The sequence below is a fragment of the Meles meles genome, chromosome 8 (genome assembly GCF_922984935.1).
Source record: "Meles meles chromosome 8, mMelMel3.1 paternal haplotype, whole genome shotgun sequence".
NCBI classification, from domain to species: Eukaryota; Metazoa; Chordata; class Mammalia; order Carnivora; family Mustelidae; genus Meles; species Meles meles.
This window is the reverse complement of record NC_060073.1, coordinates 84911895-84937977: the sequence shown is the minus strand read 5'-3', so window position 1 is coordinate 84937977 and position 26083 is coordinate 84911895. Positions and strand designations below refer to the sequence as shown.

Sequence of the window (26083 nt, the reverse complement as noted above, 5' to 3'; positions counted from 1 at the left end):
TAACAGGAATAACAAGATCCCTTTTATCTTTCTTCCGGCAAGCACAGACATCATACAACTTTCTTTCACAAGACATCTGTGATGCAAATCTAGGACAAATGCTGTTATCTTTGATAATTTGATAAAAACTGAGGAACTGAGATAGCAAGTGACATCCCCAAGGTCAACCTAATGATGAATATGTGGAGTGCTCCTTAATTCTAATACTTTTTTTTGTGTACTCTCCATATAGCAACTGGAGAGATCTTATCAAAACATCAATTAAATCATGTCTCCCCTTACAAATGCCTTTCCATCTAAACTCTTCTCTATGAGCTATGAGGCTTTGCAAGAATTGGTCTCTGCCTGTTCTTTCACTTATCTTATCGCTCATATTTATTCCACTCTGGGATCCTTGCTTTTCAGATTTCCCTCAATTTTAACACACACAGAAAAAGATAATTTTTTTCATGACACACTGAGGTAAATTAAAGAAACTGCTTATGACCAGTGGATTTGGGCCCCACTGCCTTAAGGACTGGGAATACTGATACTTCTGCATATTTCTAAGCCATTGTATTACGTGCTATTGCAACTTGATCCAATTGTTAAGTTCAGTTGTAGTCTCACCATCCTTTCTATTCCCCAAATGTGCTGAGTTTGTTATCCTGGTGAAAGTAGTTGCATCTACTGTTTCCTCTGAGTTGGATGCTTATTTACTCAATCCCTGCACAGAGCTTTATGAATGCAAGTCTCAGGTCAAATATCAACTTAGAGATTTGTCTGACCTCTAATCTAAAGGAAAAAGTTAATTATTCTCTGCCACATTCCCTACCCTGTCTTATTTTCTTTCTAGTATTTAGGACTAAGTGAGTTCATCTTTGTTTCCTCATTTTCTATCTTTCTGTTTCCTTATAGAATATAAGCTCATGAAAGGTGGAACTTAGTTTGTCTTGTTCACTGGGATGATTCTAGTTCCTATTACATTTTCTGGCATGCAAAAGGGGGCATGGTATTTGTTGAATATATTGCATAAACTCTTGTCTTTCCAGAATTCCTACTTTGGAATAATATTTCTTTCTTTCTCTCTCTCTTTTTTAAAATTACTGTTTTAGTTCTTAACATATTTTTAAAGACATTTATTTATTTACTTATTTACTTATTTATTTGACAGACAGAGATCACAAGTAGGCAGAAAGGCAGGCGGTGGGTGGGGGGCGGGGGGAGCAGGCTCCCTGCTGAGCAGATAGCCTGACGCAAGGCTTGATCCCAGGACCCTGGGATCATGACCTGAGCCAAAGGCAGAGGCTTCTACCCACTGAGCCAGCCAGGCACAGGAATAATATTTCTAATCTTTACAACAAAGAATGTCAGAAAAAATAGTAAACATACCATAGGTCCTCCATTCAATTCTAATAAGAAGAGAATATTATATTTCTGCATTGAGGTGGATTATTCACTGTGCTGTAGTATCATACATCATAAAGATTTCACTGAGAATATATGGATAAACCCATCTTCTGGGGGAAAATGAATATCTCAAGTCTCTAAAATAAATTCACATTTCCTTTCTAAGATTTAAATGCTTCCAAAAAAGCATAATCTTCAGAAATTTCCTTGTTGGATTATTTGACTACAATAAAATTCCACCTTTCTTTAGCATCTCTTACATACTTCCATCCTTATGCACATACTAAAAGTCAATACCAGTCAATGCCTGGCTGGCTCAGTTGGTGGAGCATGCAACTCTTGATCTCAAGGTTGTGAGTTTGAGCCCCACATTGGTTGTAGAGATTATTTAAAAAAATAAAATCTTCAAAAAAATTAAAAAAGAGAGAGAGTTTATATCAGCATTATATGCTTTAAAAGGAAGATCACTATGATGGGAATCTAGATTTTTAAAAACGATTTTATTTATTTATTTGAAGAAAAGAGAGATGGAAAATATAGAGGGAGAGAGAGAAGCAGACTCCCTGCTGAGCAGAGAACCCCATGGGGCTCAATTCCAAGACCGTGAGACCATGACCTGAGCCAAAGACAGATGCTTAACCAACTGAGCCATCTAGGTGCCTCAGGAGTCCAGATTCTTACATGTTAACCTTGGCTTTGTTTTAACTGTCCCATTGGGAAACAATCTAAGAACATTCTTTCCCATCACTCTTCAGGGTACTTGGCTTTAAATTCAGTGACTAACGTAGGTAGGAATGTTGTGATAAAAATATAGAGAATATACAGAAATTAATGTTTTGTAGATATAAAAACATGCAGTGCTATTCAAGTGCAAGTAATGTCTTTCTTAAATAAAACAACCAAATGTTTCCCTTATTGTTGTGATTCTCCTTAAGTTTGTGGGAGAATTTAATTAAAAAAATAATTTAAAAAATTAAAATTTTGTTCATCAGTGTCATGTGTTGAGATACAGTTTGCTTCTCAAAATGTTTAAAAAAGCTAAGGATTTCACAAAATCCTAACTTTCATTTGAATAAATGAGAAAGTCAAATAATGTTATCAAAAAGGATTAAAACACAAAGCAGCAGTTCCTTATTTACAACCATTCCATAGATTCTATTCTCTCTATGATCTGTATTGTTTCTAATAGGCAAAGACTGTCAGCTATTCTGTTCTTAAGTTCATATTCCTAATTAAAATTAGTATATGGTTATATCTTGATCGGTTAATTGAGAAAAACAGATACATTCCATTCCAGCTCAGACATTTACAATGAAAATGATATAGGCCTGGTTACTTAACCTTACTCTGCATCAGCTTCTTCACCTATAAGTGGGGATAGAATTTTAACAATGTTTTATTGACAAAATATTTTCAAAGATTTATACACCTACATAAGTAATTAGGAAAACACACAACCTATCCTTGTCTGCTAATAGCTTTCTTTGATTGCAGTATAAATTTACCATTTCTCAAATTAGAATTAAACAGCATAGTTTCTCTGTTTTGTTCTTTAGCTATCACTCTATACACGATAATGATCAAACTTAAATTTATGGTTTATTCTCGTATTTAAATGGAGTTGGGCATATGCAAGAATAGTGTGTGATATCGGAATCACTTTTCTAACTTTTAAAATACACATATACATGATCAACCCACAGAGATTTTGAATCAATTATTCTATGGTAAAGATAAGATATCTTTACTTTAAAAAAATCTTATAGTTATGCTGATCAGTTTTTTTACTGGCACATATTAGGTAGCAATTATTTTTGGTCACTGTGTTTACATGTGGTTTCTTAACTGCACTTTAAATTATTCTAAATTAATTAACTATTCTAAAGGGTCACAAATATTTCTATGCAAGTTTTCATATTATATTACCTTAAAACATGTTTTATATTTTTAAGTCAAATAACTAAACTATTATTTTTGAGAAGAAAAATGAGTCATACTGACATATCATATACATTTTTAAAATGTATGACCAGTGGATTAAATTTCCTAATTTTCTACTACTAGGGACTTGTTCTAAAATATAGTTGATTGTTCTATCCATAAAGCAATGGGGAAGGGGGTTGTTTTAATGTGTCTGTGTTTAGGCAATAACTTTTAGTTTAGTTTCTATTACTTTTGCTAATTGAAGGTCCTCAGGATAGATATATTCAATTCGCTATAGGCCATGTCTGTATAGGCTCTCCACAGGCAAACTTCAAGGCTTCATCTCTTTGAAACATCAATTAATAATAGAAAATAAAATATATATTTTCAGCAGGCAGGATATTAGCCTCAATAAGAGTTAAAAAAAAAAGAAAAAAAAAACTAGTGTGATTGGATTTCCCTTTTTTTAATATTTTATTTATTTGACAGAGAGAAATCACAACTAGGCAGAGAGGCAGGCAGAGAACAGGAAGCAGGCTCCCCACGGAGCAGAGAGCCCGATGCAGGACTCGATCCCAGGATACTGGGATCATGACCTGAGCCGAAGGCAGAGGCTTTAACCCGCTGAGCTACCCAGGCGCCCCTGGATTTCCTTTTGAATTACAAGCTATTTAAGAACTGATCTTGTGGGGTGCCTGGGTGGCTCAGTGGGTTAAAGCCTCTACCTTTCGCTCAGGTCATGATCCCAGGCTCCTGGGATTGAGCCCCACATCGGGCTCTCTGCTTGGCAGGGAGCCTGCTTCCTCCTCTCTCTCTCTCTCTGCCTGCCACTCTCCCTACTTGTGATCTCTGTCTGTCAAATAAATAAATAACATCGTTAAAAAAAAAAAAAAGAACTGATTTTGTATCTTTTTTTTCCCACTTTTTTTTAATTCAGCATAACAGTATTCATTGTTTTGGCACAACACCCAGTGCTCCATGCAATACGTGCCCTCCCTATTACCCACCACCTGGTTCCCCAACCTCCCAACCCCCGCTGTTTCAAAACCCCCAGGTTGTTTTTCAGACTCTATAGTCCCTCATGGTTTATCTCCTCTTCTAATTTCCCTCAATTCCCTTCTCCTCTCCATCTCCCCATGTCCTCCATGTTATCTGTTATGCTCTACAAATAAGTGAAACTATATGAAAATTGACTCTCTCTGCTTGACCTATTTCACTCAGCATAATCTTTTCCAGTCCCATCCATGTTGCTACAAAAGTTGGGTGTTCATCCTTTCTGATGGAGGCATAATACTCCATCGTGTATATGGACCACATCCTCCTTATCCATTTGTCCATTGAGAAGCATCTTGGTTCTTTCCACAGTTTGGCAACCGTGGCCATTGCTGCTATAAACATTGAGGTACAGATGGCCCTTCTTTTTACTACATCTGTATCATTGGGGTAAATACCCAGCAGTGCAATTTCAGGGTCATCGGGAAGCTCTATTTTTAATTTCTTGAGGAATCTCCACACTGTTCTCCAAAGTGGCTGCACCAACTTGCATTCCCACCAACAATGTAAGAGGGTTCCCCTTTCTCCACATTCTCACAAACACACATGTTTCCTCTCTTGGTAATTTTGGCCATTCTAACTGTTGTAAGGTGATATCTCAATGTGGTTTTAATTTGACTCTCCCTGATGGCTAGTGATGATGAGCATTTTTTCATGTGTGTGATAGCCATTTGTATGTCTTCATTGGAGAAGTGTCTGTTCATATAGTCTGCTCATTTTTTGATATGATTATCTGTTTTGTGTGTGTTGAGTTTGAGGAGTTCTTTATAGATCCTGGATATCAACCTTTTACCTGTGCTATCATTTGCAAATATCTTCTCCCATTCCGTGGGTTGCCTTTTTGTTTTGTTGACTGTTTCCTTTGCTGTGCAGAAGCTTTTGATCTTGATGAAGTCCAAAAGTTCATTTTCACTTTTGTTTCCTTTGCCTTTGGAGACATACCTTGAAAGAAGTTGCTGTGGCTGATATGTTCTCCTCTAGGATTCTGAAGGATTCCTGTTTCACGTTGAGGTCTTTTATCCATTTCGAGTTTATCTTTGTGTACAGTGTAAGAGAATGGTCCAGTTTAATTCTTCTACATATAGCTGTCCAGTTTTCCCAACACCATTTATTGAAGAGACTGTCTTTTTTCCACTGTATATTTTTTCCTGTTTTGTCGAAGATTATTTGACCATAGAGTTGAGGGTCCATATCTGGGCTCTCTACTCTGTTCCACTGGTCTATGTGTCGGTTTTTATGCCAGTACCATGCTGTCTTGGTGATCATAGCTTTGTAGTATAGCTTGAAATCAGGAAACGTGATGCCGCCAGTTTTTATTTTGTTTTTCAACATTTCCTTAGCAATTCAGGGTCTCTTCTGATTCCATACAAATTTTAGGATTATTTGCTCCAGCTCTTTGAAAAATGGAATTTTGATCAGAATGGCATTAAAAGTATAGATTGCTCTAGGCAGTATAGACATTTTAACAATGTTTATTCTTCTGATCCAAGAGCATGGAATGGTCTTCCATCTTTTTGTGTCTTCTTCAATTTCTTTTATGAGTGCTCTGTAGTTCCTCAAGTACAGATCCTTTACCTCTTCGATTAGGTTTATTCCCAGTTATCTTAAGGCTCTTGGTGCTATAATACATGGAATCAATTCTCTAAATTCCCTTTCTGTATTTTCATTGTTAGTGTATAAGAAAACCACTGATTTCTGTACATTGACTTTGTATCCTGCCATGTTACTGAACTGCTGTATGAGTTCTAGTAGTTTGGAGGTGGAGTCTTTTGGGTTTTCCATATAAAGAATCATGTCATCTGTGAAGAGAGAGAGTTGGACTTCTTCATTGCCAATTTGGATACCTTTTATTTCGCTTTGTTGTCTGGTTGCTGTTGCTAGGACTTCTAATACTATGTTGAACAAGAGTGGTGAGAGTGGGCATCCTTTTCGTGTTCCTGATCTCAGTGGGAAGTCTGCATGCTTTTTCCCATTGAGGATGATATTTGCTGTGGGTCTTTCATAGATAGATTTTATGAAGTTCAGGAATGTTCCCTCTATCCCTATACTTTGAAGCGTTTTCATCAGGAATGGATGCTGGATTTTGTCAAATGCTTTTTCTGCATCAATTGAGAGGACCATGTGGTTCTTCTCTCTTCTCTTATTGATGTGTTCTATCACACTGATTGATTTGCGAATGTTGAACCAACCTTGCAACCCAGGGATGAATCCCACCTGGTCATGGTGGATAATCTTTTTAATGTGCTGCTGGATCCTGTTTGCTAGGATCTTGTTGAGAATCTTTGCATCCATATTCATCAGTGATATTTGTCTGAAATTCTCCTTTTTGGTAGGGTCTTTGCCTGGTTTGGGGATCAGCGTAATGCTGGCTTCATAAAAAGAGTCTGGAAGTTTTCCTTCTGCTTCAATTTTTTGGAACAGCTTCAGGAGAATTGGTGCTATTTCTTCTTTGAAAGTTTGGTAGAATTCCCCAGGGAATCCGTCAGGTCCTGGGCTCTTGTTTTTTGGGAGGTTTTTGATCACTGCTTCAATCTCGTTACTAGAAATCAGTCTATTCAGGTTGTCAATTTCTTCCTGGTTCAATTTTGGGAGTTTATAGTTTTCCAGGAATGCATCCATTTCATCTAGGTTGCTTAGCTTATTGGCATATAACTGTTGGTAATAATTTCTTTTTTTTTTAAAGATTTCATTTATTTATTTGACAGAGAGAGATCACAAGTAGGCAGAGAGGCAGGCATAGAGAGAGAGAGGGAAGCAGGCTCCCTGCTGAGCAGAGAGCACGATGCGGGACTTGATCCCAGGACCCTGAGGTCATGACCTGAGCCGAAGGCAGCGGCTTAACCCACTGAGCCACCCAGGCGCCCCTGTTGGTAATAATTTCTGATGATTGTTTCTATTTCCTTGGTGTTAGTTGTGATCTCTCCCTTTCATTCATAATTTTATTAATTTGGGCTTTCTCTCTTTACTTTCAGATTAGTGTGGCCAATGATTTATCAATCTTATTGATTCTTTCTAAAAACCAGCTTCTAGTTTCATTTTTATGTTCTACTGTAACCCTGGTGTCTACCTCATTGATCTCTGCTCTAATCTTGATTATTTCCCTTCTTGCATGTGGAGCTGGTTTGATTTGTTGTTGATTCTCCAGTTCTTTAAGGTGTAGAGACAGCTGGTGTATTCTGGATTTTTCAATTTTTTTGAGGGAGGCTTGGATTGTATTTCCCCCTTAAAACCGCCTTTGCTGTATCCCATAGGTTTTGGACCAAAGTGTCTTCATTCTCATTGGTTTCCATGAATTGTTTAAGTTCATCTTTGATCTCCTGGTTGATCCAAGCATTCTTAAGCAAGGTGGTCTTTAGCTTCCAGGTGTTTGAGTTCCTTCCGAATTTTTCCTTGTGATTGAGCTCCAGTTTCAAAGCATTGTGATCTGAGAATATGCAGGGAATAATCTCAGTCTTTTGGTATCGGTTGAGTCCTGACTTGTGACCCAGTATGTGGGCTATTCTGGAGAAGGTTCCATGTGCACTTGAGAAGAATGAGTATTCTGTTGTTTTAAGGTGGAATGTGTTCTGTATATATCTATGAGGTTCATCTGGTCCAATGTTTCATACAATGTTCTTATTTCTTTATTGATTTCCTGCTTCGATGATCTATTACTGAGAGAGGCATGTTAAGATCTCCTATGATTAATGTATTCATATCAATATGACTCTTTATCTTGATTAATAGTTTTCTTATGTAATTGGGTGCTCCCATATTGGGGGCGTAGATATTCACAATTGTTAAATCATCTTGGTGGATAGTCCCTTTAAGAATTATGTAGTGTCCTTCTGTATCTCTGACTACAGTCTTTAGTTTAAAATCTAATTTATCTGATATGAGAATCGCTACCCCGGCCTTCTTTTGAGGCCCATTGGCATGAAAGATGCTTCTCCATCCCTTCACTTTCAGTCTGGGTGTATCTTTAGGTTCAACATGGGTCTCTTGTAGACAACATATGGATGGGTCCTGTCCTTTTATCCAATCTGCAACCCTGTGTTGTTTTATGGGCACATTTAGGCCATTCACATTGAGAGGGATTATTGATAGATACGTTTTTTTTGACATCGTGTTACCTTTGAAGTCTTTCTTTCTGTAGATTGTCTCTATATTTCTGTTCCATGATATTCTCAGGATTTTTTCTCTTTTATAGAAACCCCCCCTTAATATTTCCTGCAGTGTCGGCGTGGTGGTTGCATAGTCTTTTGAGCCTTGCCGGTCTTGGAAATTCTTTATCTCTCCATCCATTTTGAATGTCAGTCTTGCTGGATAAAGTATTCTTGGCTTCATGTTATTCTCATTTAGTGCCCTGAATATATTTTGCCAGCCCTTCCTGGCTTGCCAGGTCTCTGTGGACAGGGCTGACGTTATTCTAATGGGCTTTTCTCTGTATGTAAGGAGCTTCTTTTCCCTAGCTGCTTTCAAGAGGGTCTGCCTACAATTATATTTCTTCATTATAACTATCAGGTGTTGTGAGGACTTTGAGAGTCTAAAATCTTAGGGGGAAACAGTTCTGCCTTTAGTACATGAACACTGTTTCCATTCGTGAGATTGGGAAAATTTTCATAGAAAACTTGTTCCTCCACTATATCTTCTAGACTTCTTTCTTTCTCCTCCCCTTCAGGGATTCCAATAATTCTGACATTGGAACATTTTATGGCATCATTTATTTCCCTGATTCTGTTTTCATGGCTTCTGAGCTGTTTGTTCCAGGCTTCCTCCTGATCTTTTCTCTCTATCTGTCCTCCAAATCACTACTTCTATCTTCTGTCTCAGTTACCCTAGCTTTTAGATAATTTAGATTAGATTGGAACTCATTGAGAGCATTTTGAACATCATCCCTTGTGGCTTTCAATTCTGCCCTAACATTGTGAACATCATCCCTGGTGGTGTTCAGTTCTGCCCTAATCTATTCCATTTGGTCATCCATGGCTTTCTCCAACCTAGCTATTGCCTGGATAATTGTTAGCCTGAATTCCTTTTCTGACATATTGTCTATGTTGATAGCCATTAGCTCTGTTACAGAAGGTCCATCCTCTGTATTTTTCTTCTGTTGGGCATTCCTCCTCCTAGTCATTTTGGTGAGAGATGACTGAACGGATATAACTGGATGTATCGACTGTAGTGCAGTCAAGGTGCACCCTGGAATGCTTCTGAGCAATCTGGATTCCCCACCCAAATGAGAGAAAAAAGAAAAGAAAAAGAAAGAGAGAGAGAGAGACAGGGAAAAAAGGGAAGGTAAAAGCGAAGGCTCAGCCCAAATTGGCCCTAATGTAAGATTTATAAAGTACACAAACAAAAACAGACAAACAAAAAGACTGATAAAAGTATATGACAAAAGAAAAAAAAAATATATATATAAAAGCAAAAAAAGGAAGAACCTTGTCAAAAAGAACCCCAAGTATAACATTTATATATTATCAGGACAAACACAAATACACAGAAACACTGGTGGAAGGAAAAGATGGGAGAGTGGTTATAAATTCTCAGTGTGGGTGAGGAAGTTTATTTTGATTCTTCCTGGATGTATCTTCATGTCTTTGTTAAAGGACTCAAGTTTCCTAAGTTAAAGGGGGATTTAAAAATTGGTTTACCTATAGGGGTAACATTGATTGGGGAAAGGGGATTACCTTGAAGTTTAACTCTATATGTATATTAGAAAATAAAAATTAAAAAAGAATAAACTAGACTAAATTAAACTAAAATTTAAAAAAATTAAAAAAATAGAAGAGCAAAAGAAAAACACGGGTGTTTGTATCAACAAGTTCAGGTTAGAAGGTTATTCAGGAATTTGATGTACTGGCCATCTCACTGTGATGGTAAATAAGTTAAAAAATTATATATATGTATAAAAAAAAGGAACCAGAATAGTGGTAACAAGTTAAAAATAAAAGTTGTGTCTATGAAGTAGTGGTGGTTGTTCTCTTGTTGTTGTTGTTTTTTTTTTTTTTTTCCTTTCCTGGTTGGTTTTCTGGGGGAGGGGCCTGCCATGTGGGTTTTCAGTCAATGATATTCCCTGAGTTAAGTCCTCCTGTCCCCCTCAAGGGCGTGGGCTCTGAGGAAACCGTTTTTTTCAGGCTTTTGTTCTTTGGAGGTTTTTATGTTTATTCATCTGTTTTCTCTCACCTTGACAGCTTTTGATGGTTTTTGGAGATTTAGAGGAAAGCAAACTGCACCCTGACCTCCCTCTCAGAGAGAAGCCTCAGAATTCTCTGCAGAGCTGCTGGCGGAGTAGGTTCTGAGTCACAGTCCCTGGGGATGCAGGATCTCCTCCTTGTACCCAAACCACAGCAGTGGCAGCTGTCTGGGCAGTTTCAGACTGCCAGAGAGGTTCCAAGCAGTGATCGCACACTGAGATTTTCCTGCTGGTTGGGGCTGGGAGTGCCTGGTTTTTCTGTGTCTGAGAGCTCCCGGCTAGCGTCTGTGAGCGCCTCTCCCAGGAGAGGGTATGGGGCAAGCATGTCTCAGGCTCAGATCCCTCTGTGGGGGTCTAAAAGTGCCAGGCTAATGCCTGCCCACACCTCTCTCAGGGAGGGTGTGGGGCGCGTGCGTCTCAGGAACGCTGTCTGGTGAGGCTCCCAGCCCCTCACGGGAGCTGGACCCCAAGTGTTCTCGGGTGCGCTGGCGGCTCAGACGTGTGGGTGGCTCAGGGACCAAGACCTGGTTTCTCTGCTGCACTCTCTCTGGCTCAGCGCCAGGGGAGGCTGTCCTGGGTCCGGGGACTTAAGCTCCTATCCCTAACCGCCCCGATTCCCACAATTTTCCCCCATGATCCTTTGCTCTTTTTTGAGTGCTTTCAACCAGACTCCAAGTTAATGCTGGTCCCCAGATGCAGGGCACTCTCTTATTGGGGTATTACTTTCCATTCAGTCACCTCTGGTGGCTCCATCCCCCTTTTGTTTACCTTCCGATATCAGTCCAAAGTTCCCACTCAGCTTTACCTGCCCACTGGCATCTTCTGCTCCTGTAGAGATCCAGATGTATATAATTCTGATCTCAGGCTGATTTCATGGGTGATCGGAGTTCTTTGGTAGGTAATCAGCTCACTTTTGTGTACCGGTTGAAATGGTGCCTCCTCCTACTTCCCCGCCATCTTGACTCCCTCCCTGATTTTATATCTTTTCGTTATTTTTATCTTTCCTCCATGAAGGTCCAATTGTGTATAATGAAAAGGGGTATGTAGGACCTTATTTTTCACTTAGACAACACTATCTCATTCAGCTTCCCATATTCTTGCTGGCAATCAGAAAAATGAACAGCTACTAGACTATGAAAATTCAGTCGAGATTCAAAGGTTGATTTGTTACTCTTATAGAAATTAGGCAAGTTTAAAGAAGAGAAAAAACATGGTCTTAGATTGTAAAAAAATTGCATTGTTTATAAACTAAAGTAAAGAAATGGTGGAGGCAAGTGATGTTTTGAGAAACAGGGACTAAAGGAGGGAAGGAAAGAAGCTTAATTTAATTTGCTATGGTTGCTTTTACTGAAGCAAAAATGATTCTAAAGGTCTTTGATATACAAGTGCCAAGGTATACAGTATCTAAAAGTGACTCAGAGTACTTCTTAAGGAATAGATTCTACATAAAATATTTTAGAATAAATAAATGAATAAATAATTCAAAATGTGTGCTAATTAACGTTTCTGTAGGTGAGTTCCAAATTCTTGCTTCTTGTCATGTAGTTATTTGGTGGGGAAAGTGAACCATCAATATGCTTCCTGATCAACATTTATCTCAATTACATCATTTCTCTTAAGTAATACTAGACTATAGACCTCTCCTACCATTGAGGAAAATGTAACTTGCCAATTTTAGAAACCATAAAAAAGCTATTTAAGAGACATATTTTTTTCATAAAAATCAGTCATTTGATGAATCAAAACCAATTTTTTTTATTTTAGTAAGTTAGAGTTATACAGACCACATATACTATGATTTGCTGGCTTATCCTCTTTGAACTGCTTAGCATTATTTATGTTTTCTGGCCATTAAGATATAATTTAGTCAACAATATTCAATATTGTACTAGCTCTTGCAAAAAAACAAAAAATAACTTTAACTTGTTTGGCTTTATTTCATATCATGTCATTAAATTAAAAATACTATTACCTTCTTCATGAAGGGGTGTGTGTGTGTGTGTGTGTGTGTGTGTGTGTGTGTGTCTATGTGTGTATTTCATCCATTTCCCAACTAATGGGCATATAATTAAGATTCTTAGTTATTGTCATGGTACCAGCCAGGCACCAGGCACTGTGGGTATCAAAGTCAGATATTAAATGAATGTGACACTTTCATAGGAGTTGTAATTTAGATTCAAGTCTAATATTTGAAATTGTAGAGATGAACCAGATTTTGTAGACAAAGCTCTTTTTCTCTATTCTTAGTTATTTGAGATCAGTACCATTCACTTGATTTCTAGATTACAGTGAAAATGGTTGCTGTTGTCAGTCCTTCAGAAGTACAAAGAGAAGACTGTCAATACCAATGAAGATACCATACAGTTTGGAAAAGAACCCCTTCAAAGCAAATTCTCTCTGTAGAAAGAAGGGGTTATCAGGCCTCTACACCAATGCTTTGTCAGGGCAATTTCTCAGAATTGCATCAAATGGAATCCATCCCCCAAACAAAGCTCTGTTTAAGAAATATTTGAAATAAATTCTAAGTATAGTGTATTGACAATTATTAAAATATCTATTTGTTTACTCTAGAGAATACCTACTAGCTAAGAAAGTTCTAAGAAGTTTATTATGAGGGGTGCCTGGGTGGTCCAGTGGGTTAAGTCTCTGCCTTCAGCTCAGGTCATGATCTCAGGGGCCTGGGATCCAGCCTGACATGGGGCTCTCTGCTCAGCAGGGAGCCTCCTCCCTACCACCCCTGCTGACTGCTTCTCTGCCTACATGTGTTCTCTCTCTGTCAAATAAATAAAAATCTTTAAAAAAAAGAAGTTCATTATGAAATTAGATGAAACAAGGACAGTAAACATCCATAAGGTCACATAAAAAAATAAACTCTCCTGCATGTTCATGTTGCTCTAATTTCCCTAATGTGTCCACTGACAGAATTTCTAATGTTGACCTATACATTCTTTTATGTTCTTACATCATCCCCTTACCAATTTTTTTCAGAAAACATTTAAAGTATATTCAATATGGTTAGAATTTATGGGTTTCAATTATCCGCAGACAAAATTGGCCACTCTTTCTAGCTATCGCTTAGCTAAAATATGTAACATCTATTGTAAAACTGGACTCATAAATAGATTTTGATGTTTTCAAATTCAATGTTGTTATTCACTGAGTGGAAATAGCACTGTACTGATTATCGAAGTAAACAAATTATGATCTTCAATTTCTTGTGAGTTATATGACTTTGAGCAAATAACTTATTTTAACTTGCTGGGATCCAATTTATTAATGTATTGAGCCAGAGAGACAGAGACAAACAGAAAGAGAAGGGAGGAATTTGAAACAATATTTTTGGTTCTTTTCAATATTTTTATTCAATTTTTTAAAGGAAGGTTTCATACTAAATACACTACTCATTTCAGATAAGAATAGGATGTCCATATGACACAAATGGCATATGGACATATGACATAAGCCATTTTGCCCAATGTATGCCTGTGATCTTACAAAATTATTAATAGTAACTACATTTAAAAATGTCTCACCTTGGATGGCAAATTATTTGCTAATCTTAGGTTTATACACTGTTATGAGCTAATCCTGTCAACTTGCAATTCAGGCCAAATGGCAAATAAACTAAAACAATATAAGTAGTTTTAACTCATTAAATCTCACTCATTAGAATCTAGTTTTTGAAAATTTGTGGATTTTATAAAATGAAGAGACTTTATACACAATTTACATCCATATATTGATGATTAAGGCGTATATATTAATAACAAAGTATAGTGCAACCAAGTAAGCAATCATCATGAACCTTCCCACTGTTTTTTGTTTTGTTTTGTTTTGTTTTTAAGTCTCAGTAATTGGGAGAAGGGACCTGCTATTAATTAGTTGTTATGGCCAGGAGATTTAAATATCATTTGAAAAGAGAGAGAGACAGAGAGAGAGAGAGAGATATCTAGCTTATGTTCCTCAACTTCTCAAATTCCAGGCATTATTCCATATGTTCTTTTCATTTTCAATCCACTTTTTTGTGGGGGAATATCTCAACATTTGCAGAAATAGAATTTTAAAATGAAGTTCTACATATCCACTACTTCCCTTTAATAGTTGTCATTTAACATTTAACAAATGGTTTTATTTATGTATTCTTCTTTCTTCATTATGTCTTTGGTTTTGCTGCAGCATTTTTTTTTTAATTAATTAATTTATTTTTATTTGCTTATTTACAGCATAACAGTGTTCATTGTTTTGGCATCACACCCAGTGCTCCATGCAGTACGTGCCCTCCCTATTACCCACCACCTGGTTCCTCAACCTCCCACCCCACCCCACCCCCTCCCGCCGCCCCTTCATAACCCTCTGGTTGTTTTTCAGAGTCCATAGTCTCTCATGGTTCATCTCCCCTTCCAGTTTCCCTCAACTCCCTCTCCTCTCCATCTCCCCATGTCCTCCATGTTATTTGTTATGCTCCACAAATAAGTGAGACCATATGATACTTGACTCTCTCTGCTTGACTTATTTCGCTCAGCATAATTTCTTCCAGTCCTGTCCATGTTGCTACAAAAATTGGGTATTCGTCCTTTCTGATGGAGGCATAATACTCCATTGTGTATATGGACCACATCTTCCTTATCCATTCATCCGTTGAAGGGCATCTTGGTTCTTTCCACAGTTTGGCGACCGTAGCCATTGCTGCAATAAACATTGGGGTACAAATGGCCCTTCTTTTCACTACATCTGTATCTTTGGGGTAAATACCCAGCAGTGCAATTGCAGGGTCATAGGGAAGCTCTATTTTTAATTTCTTCAGGAATCTCCACACTGTTCTCCAAAGTGGCTGCACTAACTTGCATTCCCACCAACAGTGTAAGAGGGTTCCCCTTTCTCCACATCCTCTCCTTGCTGCAGCATTTTAAGCAAAATCCTAGACATAATGTAATTTTACCCATAAATACTTTAATATACATCTCTAATAAATATAACTTCTTTATCTCCAAGTCAACTGATAAGACTATAAAATGAAGTCCTGCCATGAATTGTGAACAATTTTAATATACTTCATAGAGATTTTCCTTCAAGAAAGTCTCTTACCAAAATCCAGAAAACAGTTATTTGCAGAGCAACATTTATTCAAATGTTCCTATTTTAATTTCTGCAATAGGGACAGAAACCACATGCCATATCAATTTATTTTATCTTGTTAGAAATAGGAAGAAGATATGTAATCTCATGCTTAAATTGCTGTTTTTAACCAGACTTCTCCATTATTCTTTCCAAAATCTGACTCAAACGTTCATATTTATTAAGAAAATTCATATTTGTCTTATATAAATGTCCAAATGTTTTTTCACCATTTTAACATATGTTTTGTTTATAAAATATTCCACATATATTGTCATATTTAATTTTAAACATCAATCTGTAAGTTAGGTATTCTTTATTTCATAAATGGTGAAAACTAAAACTAAGAGTTCCACTTCTATGATGTCAGGATAGGAATTTCACAGACCCATTTCCCAGCAAAACAGGCAAATCTGGTACAAACTATTAACAAAATCAACCGTTTATGTCTTCTAAAAATTATCCTAAGGACATGTAGCAAATGAAGAAACATTTATTCAATAAAATCTTCTAAAGTTCAGTAGGGAGAACAAGATTCTTTGGCATTTAAGCCATGATCCCCTCCCCATGCCACTTGCCACTCAACTTGGCAATGCTGTACCCTGGCTCTGGGTGGGTGTGGCCAAGGGACTGGCCTTCTTCTTCCCGCAGCTCTCTGTTAAGCCTTATCCTATATCACCAAGAGGGAAAAGATGCCAGTATTCTCATCTCCTTCAACTCCATTTTGAGAAGGTTGAGTTCCTGGTGAGTACAATTGAGAAGTCAGAGCTTTTTTTCAATCACCTAACCCCTATGCATAGGATGTAGGCTCTACCCCAGGTGAGACAAGCTGAGAATAATGAGGTCATGATAACTTTCATCTCAGCTTGCTCCTAGAATGGAAGTTCCACCAAGGAATGAGAAGACCAGAGGCTATTGCCCTGATCCGTACTAAAAGTATTAGCAAGGAATGACTCAGAAAATTGTTCACCAAAAGTAGATTTAACGGGCAAAAGAAAGAATCAGTGAACTTTAAGATAGATCCAGAGCGAATGTAATTTGAAAAAACAGAGAAAATAGAATGCAAAAGAAAGCGAATAGAACCTCAGTGAAATATGGGACATCAAGACATACATAATAGAAAGAAGAAGGAGGAGGAGGGGGAGGAGGGGGAGGAGGGGGAGGAGGAGGGGGAAGAGGGGAGGAGGGGAAGACAGAAGAAAAGAAGAGAGAAGAGAGAAGGAAACAAACTATAATAGACTCTTCATGATGGAGAACAAAATGAGGGTTCATGTAGGAAGGTGGGTGGGGGATTGGTATGGGCTAAATGGATAATGGATATTGAGGGCACTTGTTTGTTATGTTGAGCACTTGGTGTTATATGCAAGTGATGAATCATTAAATTCTATTCCTAAAAACAAATAAAAACTCTGTTTTTATTTCTCCTAAATACTGCACCATATATTAACTAACTAGGACTTAAATAGAAATTTGAAAAGAAAAAAAAATACATAATGGTATTATCAGAGATGCAAAAGAGAAAGAAGCAGAAAAAAATCTACATGAAAATAATGCCTGAAAACTCCCCAAATTGGGTGGAAGACATTCAGTTGCACATCCAGAAGTTTAATGACCTCCAGTACAGTGGATGAAAAGTGATCCACCCTGATGCAAATCATTTTTTGAGTACTGAAAACCAAATACAGAAAATTTTGAAAGCAGTAACAGAAAAACTACTCATCCTGTACAATAGAAGCACAATACGATTATCTGTGGACTTCACTTCAGTAACTATGGGGGCTAGAAGGCGGTGTCAGGATGTATTAAAAGTATTGAAAACTAAGGTTAAGGAAATTTGTGACTTTTCTACCTTACAGTTAAACTATGACTGTTTGAAAATGGGGATTGAGCCTAGGTTTACTTTATCTAAATCAATGAGTTTAGTATTGAGTAGTGTCCTTGATCTCAATTGGCATAAAATTTACTTGAGGTGCTTGTTTAAAATGCAGATTCCTGGATTAACACCTTTACAAATTATCATCCTAAAAATTTGAGGCAGTTTCCAGGAATTTGCATTTTGATGTATTACAGAAGTAATTTTGATGTGCATGGTTTCAGAATCCTAGTACAAAATACAGTGGGACAAATGAAGGAGCAAGCAATGAGCTTCAAAGATAAGTATGGGAATTCTCATTCATTATTACCTGCCTGCTTAATCAGGGCAGGATGTGTGGAGTCTTAGAGTTCTAATGGCGTTTTAGTGAAAATGGAAAATATAATAACTTGTAGGGATATTGTAAGAATTCAGTTAATGTATATGAAGTTGACCCCCAAATCTTCTGTGCCCTTTCTATTCTTCCATTCCCTACTTTGTTGCTCTTTACACTTTATTGTCATTTCCCTTTTCTGATATTGTTCTAAAACCATAATAACTTCTAACTGAAAATTATAACTAGTCCTTCTGATAGTATATCTATGTTTGAGAAATATTTTTGATTTAAGACTGTCTGCTTGGATTATTGACATAAGGAAATCAGACATCAAATCTGGTCACAAAATACAAGTTTTTTTTCAGTGAAAATATTTTTTGTAGAAATAGCAATGCTTGTTAGTTCTTTTAATAAATGCAATAATATGGGCTTAAGCTTATATTAGCCAATTAGTGAATAACATATTTTTGACTTATTATTGAAAACAGAAAAACAATCAAATATCTTCCATAATCCTTGTATTTAACTTGAAGAGTATCCTGTTATAGATATGGGCATGTGAAATACATACAAAAGAACAAGCTTTCCTGACACTGTGATGAGCATCATTTTCATATGAAGTAAATTAGCTTGGATCACAGAGGAACATGACAATCTATATAATCAAATTTCTTTGTTTAATGGGGGGGGTATCATCTAACACATATTGTTTTCATGGAATAATCCTTACAGACAAGATATTCTGAATGCCCAGGACATACTATGTGTGGTAGACAGACTCTTAAGTTGGTCTCCATTATTCCCCATACTGGTATTTACTCTTTATGTGATTCCTTCGGCTCTTGAGTATATGCAGAACCTGTCAGCTTCTAACCAAAAGGATACGACAAAAGTGATAGGATGTAAATGATTATATGTACTTGGTTATGTTATTATATCATGTAAGGTATTAGCACTAATTTTTCTGGAGTATCTCTTTCTCCTCTTTAGTTGTTAAGATGCAAACTGCTATATAGTGGGCTACCTAAGATGGAAGGCCCATTTGGCAAGGAAATCCACATAGCCTCTGGAAGCTGAGAGCAGCCTATTGATAATAGTTACCCAGAAACTGAAGCACATATTCCTAAATTTATAAGGAAACTAATTTTGCCAAAAACTCAAGTGATCTTGGGAGATTTTTTTATTGGTGATCCTCAGAGAAAACCACATCCATAGCATAACATTGTTTGCAGCCTTGTGAGATCCTAGGGATAGCGTCTAACTAAGCTATGTCATTTCCTGACCCATAGACACTGAGAAAATAAATATGTATTATTTTAAGCTGCTAAGTATGTAGCAATTTCTTATCCAACAATAGAAAATATACTACATTTATTCATTTTATGTTCTTTCTCTTTATTTGATTACACGTTCTTAGAAGACTAGACCATGTCTTCTGTCTTTGGATTTACTTGTTTTTAAGGGGTTTCAAAGTAAAATTTCAAGGTAAATTTTACTGTATGTATGTATGTATATATGTATGTATGTATGTAACTTTTACCATATATATACAAGTGTACTGATATACAAATATATGTTCATGTAGTATACTAATATACAAATATGCATAATAATATATGGTATACTATCTTGTTATTTTCCAAGTGCTTTAATATGCATTGTTTTGTGTGATACAAATATCCTGTGGCAAATGCAGAAATATATTATATCTATTTCAGAGTAAGGAATCTAAGTTTCAGAGAGTTAGGAGTAGCCCCACTAAAGTCTTATAGGAAGCAAACCATGATGATTACAAAGGCCAATGAGTCAAGTCAGGTCACAAACCTTATCTTTAATCAAAGATTGGTTGGAATGCAACTTAGGCTCAGTTCAGGGTTGCTTCAATTTACAACCAAACAAGATGGGATTGGGAGGGAGACAAACCCTAAATGACTCTTAATCTCACAAAACAAACTGGGGGTTGCTGAGAGGAGGTGGGGTTGGGAGAGGGGAAGGGGGTTATGGACATTGGGGAGGGTATTTGCTATCGTGAGTGCTGTGAAGTATGTAAACCTGGAGATTCACAGACCTGTACCCCTGGGGATAAAAATACATTATATGTTTATTAAAAAAAAAAATTGGAAGGGGAGGCGAACCATAAGAGACTATGGACTCTGAAAAACAACCTGAGGGTTTTGAAGGGGTGGGGGTGGGAGGTTGGGGGAACCAGGTGGTGGGTAATAGGGAGGGCACATATTGCATGGAGCACTGGGTGTTGTGCAAAAACAATGAATACTGTTACGCTGAAAAAAAAAATTATTTAAAAAAAAAAGAAAGAAAAAATAATTTACAACCAAACAAGCAAACAGGCAGACTAGATTAGGAAACAAATGAGTGAACAAAATGCTCTGATATCTAAGTTCATCATGTATACCCAAGCTTGTCATCCAATATAGCTCAATATTAAAAACCCACCTCAGAACTGAGGCCTTTGCCTTTTAAATCATTATTCTAGGGAAATTGTCACATCAACATTCAGGTGTGTACTTTAGGTCTGTATAAAGAATTCTGTGCTATATCAAGTTACAAAATACAAGGTTCTATTTTTCTGGGTCATCAAACTGAAGGAATTCCTGGCTGTCTATCCATCAGATTACCATCCTAGTGTGAAGTTATTTCTTTTTTTTTTTAATCATTTATTACATGCCTCCTATATATTACACTCTTCTAAAAGCATTAATCTCACAACAAATCTCTTAGGAAGTTCTGTATGATAAAAAATTGGACTTGTTTTTGTTCAAGGTTCCTGGGAAGAAGACTGAATTTTTGGAATTTTCTGAGAGTAGGGGTGTCTTTGTTTTTGGTGGTGAGTCTTCGGAGTACACCTGAGTTTATTCATTTCCTCATAAAACATCCTTGTTTTCACCCTGTAAGTGGAATGCTATTCTGGGTTTCTATAAGAATCTGTGCTCCTAATTATATTTTAAATTTTGTTTTGAATATAGTTGGGAAACAATATTACATCACTGTCAGGCATATGACATAGTGATTCAACAAGTTTATATGTTATGTCATGATCACCACAAGTAACCTATCATCTGTCAGCATACAACGCTATCACTGACTATATTCCCTATGCTGTGCCTTTTATTCCCATGATTTATTCTTTCCATAATTGGAAAACTGTGGCATCATCCATTTTACCCATCTCCTCCACATACTTCCTTTCTGGAAATCATCAGTTTATGAGTTTGTTCTCTGTATTTATAGGTCTGATTCTGATTTTTCTTTGTTTGTTTTTAAGATTCCATATATGAGTGAAATCATATGTCATTTCTCTTTTTTAGTCTGATTTATTTCGCTTAGCATAATATACGAGGTCCGTCATGTTTTGTCAATTGGGATGTTCTTATTCTTTTCTTGTGGCGTGTGTGTGTGTGTGTGTGTGTGTGTATACCATATGTATATGCCATAAAAAGTACTTTTCCTTATCCATTCCATAGTGAATATTAAAATGCCTATTCTATCAATACTATCCTTATCCATTTATTGATTGGATAGATGCTTAGACACTCATACATCTTAACTATTGTAAATAATGCCATAATAAACAGAAGGGTGAATATATCTTTTTGAATTAGTGTTTTCATTTTCTTTTGGCAAATACCCAGTAGTGGAAGTATTGTTATTCGATATTTCTGCTTTTAATTTTTTGAGGAACCTCCGTAATGTTTTCCACATTGGTTATATCAATTTACATTTCCACCAACAGTGTATAAGGGTTCCTTTTCTCTACATCCTCAGCAACACTTATTTCTTGTCTTTTTGATCTTAGCCAATCTGATATGTGGAAAGTTATATATCATTGTGGTTTTGATTTGCATTTTCCTGATGGTTAGTGATGTTGCACATCATTCATGCAGTCTGTTGGCCATCTGTATGTCTTCTTGGGAAAAATGCTTATTTAGGTTCTCTACCCATTTTTTAATTGATTTGTTTTTATGATGTTGAGTTGTACAAATTTTTTATATATTTTGGACATTTCCCCTCATCAGATATATCTCATTTGCAAATATCTTCTCCCATTCGCAGATTGCCTTTTTCATTCTGTTGATGGTTTGCTTCTCTGTGCAAAAGTTTTTTCTTTTAACGTGGTCCCAATAGTTTATTTTTGCTTTTGTTTCTCTGGCCTAAAAAGGTATATCTAGAAAAATGTTATTATGGCTGATATCAGAGAAATTATTGCTTATGTTTCTTGCTAGGATTTTTATACTTTCAGATATCACATTTAGATCTCTAATCCATTTTGAGTTTATTTCTGTGTATGGTGTTATAGAAAGTGGTCCAGTTTTCTGAACACTATTTATTAAAGAAATTGTATTTTCCCATTGCAAATTCTTACTTTTTTTGGTTGTAGATTAGCTAACCATATAAGTATAGATTTATTTCTAGACTCAGTTCTGTTTTATTGACCAATGTGTCTATTTTTATGTCAGTAACATACTGTTGATTACCAGAGCTTTGCAGTCTATCTTGAAATCTGTGATCCTGAAACCTTTAGCTTTGCTCTTTATCAACATTGTTTTGATTATGCAGGGTCATTTGTGGTTCCACACAAATTTTACTATTATTTTTTCTAGTTTGTGAAAAATACAATTTGTATTTTGATAGGGATTGCACTGAATCTGTAGATGGCTTTGGATAGTATGGGCATTTTAATAACATTAATTCTTCTAATCCATGAGCATGGAATATCTTTCCATTTGTATCATCTTCAATCTCTTTCATCAATGCTTTATAGTTTTCAGGATATAGGTGTTTAACCTCCTTGGGTATTTTATTCTTTGGTAGAATTATAAATGGAATTGTTTTCTTCAATTTTCATTTTGATACTGTGCTTTTTTTTCCAATTATACTAGCTATATTTATAGAAGGTAGCTTTTTAACTTCAAGGGAATAAAAACATTTAAATTGGTATCTATTCTCTATATTTTATTTTTAAATTATAACTTACATGAACATTTCTTGTTTTTCCCAAGTAGATTTTCTACATGTAATTGTTTATCTTTCACTTGCAATTTTTTGAATTATTAAGAAAAGTAGTTTAAGACATCATTAAAATCTAGATATTTCAACTGCATAAAAATTTACATTTTTACTCCTTTTTGAGATCTGGAATGTAACTGAGTATGAAAGGTTGTCTATTTTTTTTTTTTTAACTTGGGATCCTATTTTGCTAAGTGAGCATATTTGGTAACTGTAAATAATTTGCTGTGCTTTGCAATGGGCCACTTTCAGCCTTTGTGGGTTGTATGTGGCCTTCTCAGGCATCCCAGTAGGACAGTCACTACACTCCTAAAAGAGGTGTGTAGGGTCAGCATGGTACCATTTAAAATAATATTTGTACAATCTGTGGACTTCTTGTGGCTTACATTAAAAAAAAAAAAGTCTGGCACACAGCAGGTGAGAGTAAATTTCGTTTACTCTGATGTTGCTGAAGTTACAGGGCAGTCAGGGACAAAAAATAAGAGTAAATATCTGAAGTGATAAAAGAAAGTCATAGAGACATTCCCAACTTTTCTAGGTTTTATTGCTACTATTTATAACTTGTATCTAAAACAAAACAGCTTCAACTAGCTGCTTCTGACTAATTCAATTTTTTTTTCCCTTTAGGAACTTTCCAAAGTGCTTTAAAAAAAACCTCTACTAATATTTTGGTAAAATTTCCTAAAATACACATAAGTAAGAAGGCTTATTGTGGCTTAATGCCAATTCTTAATATAGTAACAAGTTCTTCAAGTTCATTGATTCAGTCATTCAGTAATGACTTTTGAACACTTATTACGAGTCACATTTGGTAGTAGGAACACAATAACAGGGTGGTATGGAGGGAAATGAGTGTGTCATATGTCATATCAAGGGAAGTCCTTGTAGAGGCTAAATATTTTTTTCCTATTCCATTACACATGCTAACTGTGCTTAATAAGATATATCTTCTGTTTTACTGGAAATAACATCTCCTGGCATAGTAAAATGTAAAAATAAGAAGACTGCAGAGTTATAATAACATACACGGCAACAAATAGAAATATTTTTAATAGATTTTCTCTGCCCAATTTTTGAAATCACATCCCTCTCCAGCAACAAAATTTCTCTTACCCACTTTGTGTCTTCTCAATTTTCAGAGCATAACTTAAAAATCTCAAGTCCTTTAATTTGCCTTTACGTAAAAATAAGGAAATTTCAGCACAATGTAGCTAAGACAACATGCCTTTGAAATATTTTGGAAATTATCATTTAACTGACCTTGTAGAAAGAACTGGGGCTGCTCAGTCAGTCTAAGTCTGGTGCCTCTGAGCAAGATCAGGAGCTATAAGGTAGTTGTCCTGTGATTTACACTGCTTTGTTTTTTTTGTTTTTTTTTTTTTTTTGAAAATCAAAGTATTTTTCCTTGTTTGCAAATGAAGGGTACATGCTGAGAGAAAGCTGTGAAAAAGTTTGGGCTGTGGTAGGAGGTGTTTTAGGCACCTAAAAAGATAAATGAAGAGAGGGAAAAGAGAGAACTATAAGAATACGGAGTACAAATGAGATAAATCATGAGAATCTGTTCAAAGAAAGAAATACTGAAGGAACAACAGCAGGAAGAACAGAACCTGAGCCTCCCACACATTCACTCTGGCCCATCTCCAGTCAGAGACACAGTGAGCACATTTGATATAAAGTTTTGAGAGGAATAATAAAAGCAAGGAGAATATCAATAATTCAATATGTGTAGAGCCAAAGGAAAAAGTTAAAAACAGAAAATCAACAATACTTATTTTGCCTTTTCCTACACAAAGGCTATCTGAAGAGACTTTTTAAAATGGGAAAAAAGTGGGAGAAAGGAACCTAATATTGGTTGTCATCTGTGTGGTACAGAGTGCCACATGCATTATATTATTTAATTTCCCAGATAACTCCAAACTGCAGTTACTATTTTTCCCCTAGTTTTATATAGGATAAGTGAGGCTCAGGAGATTTTCATGTGTTTTAATACAGTAAGCTGGATTTCAAATGTGTCTAGTGATGAAGTTAATACTATCACTCAATACAATTCTGTAGCATTCTACTTGGAATATTTGATGGAAATATTCAGTACTCAATCTGACTCATTTTCCCTGATATCTATACTAAAAAATACATCCACCCACATGAAAATACACATTTAAAATAGCATAGGGTCATGAATATCAAGCTCTAAGTTGTTTGTTGGAAACTCCATGTGCTATAGCAGGTTAAGGATGAGAGAGTTGACATAGGCTGGAGTTACATTACGAAGTATACATGGATGAAGCTCCAGTGGCGCAATTGGTTAGCGCGCGGTACTTATACGAAGTATACATGGATGAGTAACATGGGTAGATAACAGTCTGGAGCAGGACCAAGTGAGTCCTAGAGAAACTAAAAAGGGAAATTCTACATAATGAGTTATGTAAGTCTTTTTTTTTTAAAGTTTCTTTTCTTTTTTTTTTTTTTTTTTAAGAATTCATTTATTTATTTGACAAAGAGGGAGAGAATACAAGGAGGGAGAGTGGCAGGCAGAGGGAGAGAGAGAAAGCAGGCTCCGCACTGAGCAGGGAGCCCAATGCAGGGCTCCATCCATGGACCCTGAGATCATGACCGGATCCTAAGGTAGATGCTTAACTCACTGAGCCGCCCAGGTGCACCCTCATGTAAGTCTTGATCAGACCACATGAATTGTGATATTTCACTTTTTGAAACCAAGATATCGATATTTACTAGAGCTAATAAATCTCTACCAATATAATTCAGAAATTGGTTCATTCATTCATAAATTGAGCTTCTATTGAGCACATACTGTGTGGCAAATCTATGTAAGCCAAACAGAGTATAATCATGATTAAGAACTTGAGACTGACTATTTTAGCCATCAAGAAACACACTCCCTAGTGAGGGAGATGGATAGATCCAGAGGAATCTTGCAAAAGTAATTTTTGCAATTCCAGAGGAATTGCAAATCCAGAGGAATCTTGCAAAAGTAATTTTATAAGTAGAAATTCAAAGAAATTGAAGAAACTTTTGTAATCTGATACTCCCTGCATACCCCTTCCCCTTTGATTACTAAGCATATAAGAACCATCCTCACAGAGTAAAAAGTGCAACTCCTTCTGCCCACAAGTCCTGTCTCTGTGCTACTTAAATAAAGTTAGTGAGTTACACCGTAAGCATCTCAAGAAAATTTTCTTGAAAATTGCATTAGAAG

At 36.3% G+C, this 26083-nt stretch overlaps 1 pseudogene; it reads left to right on the top strand.

Annotated features, from left to right (window-relative positions):
- The window catches only part of LOC123948809, a 35012-nt pseudogene that overhangs the window by 6822 nt on the left and 2107 nt on the right, over positions 1-26083 (top strand).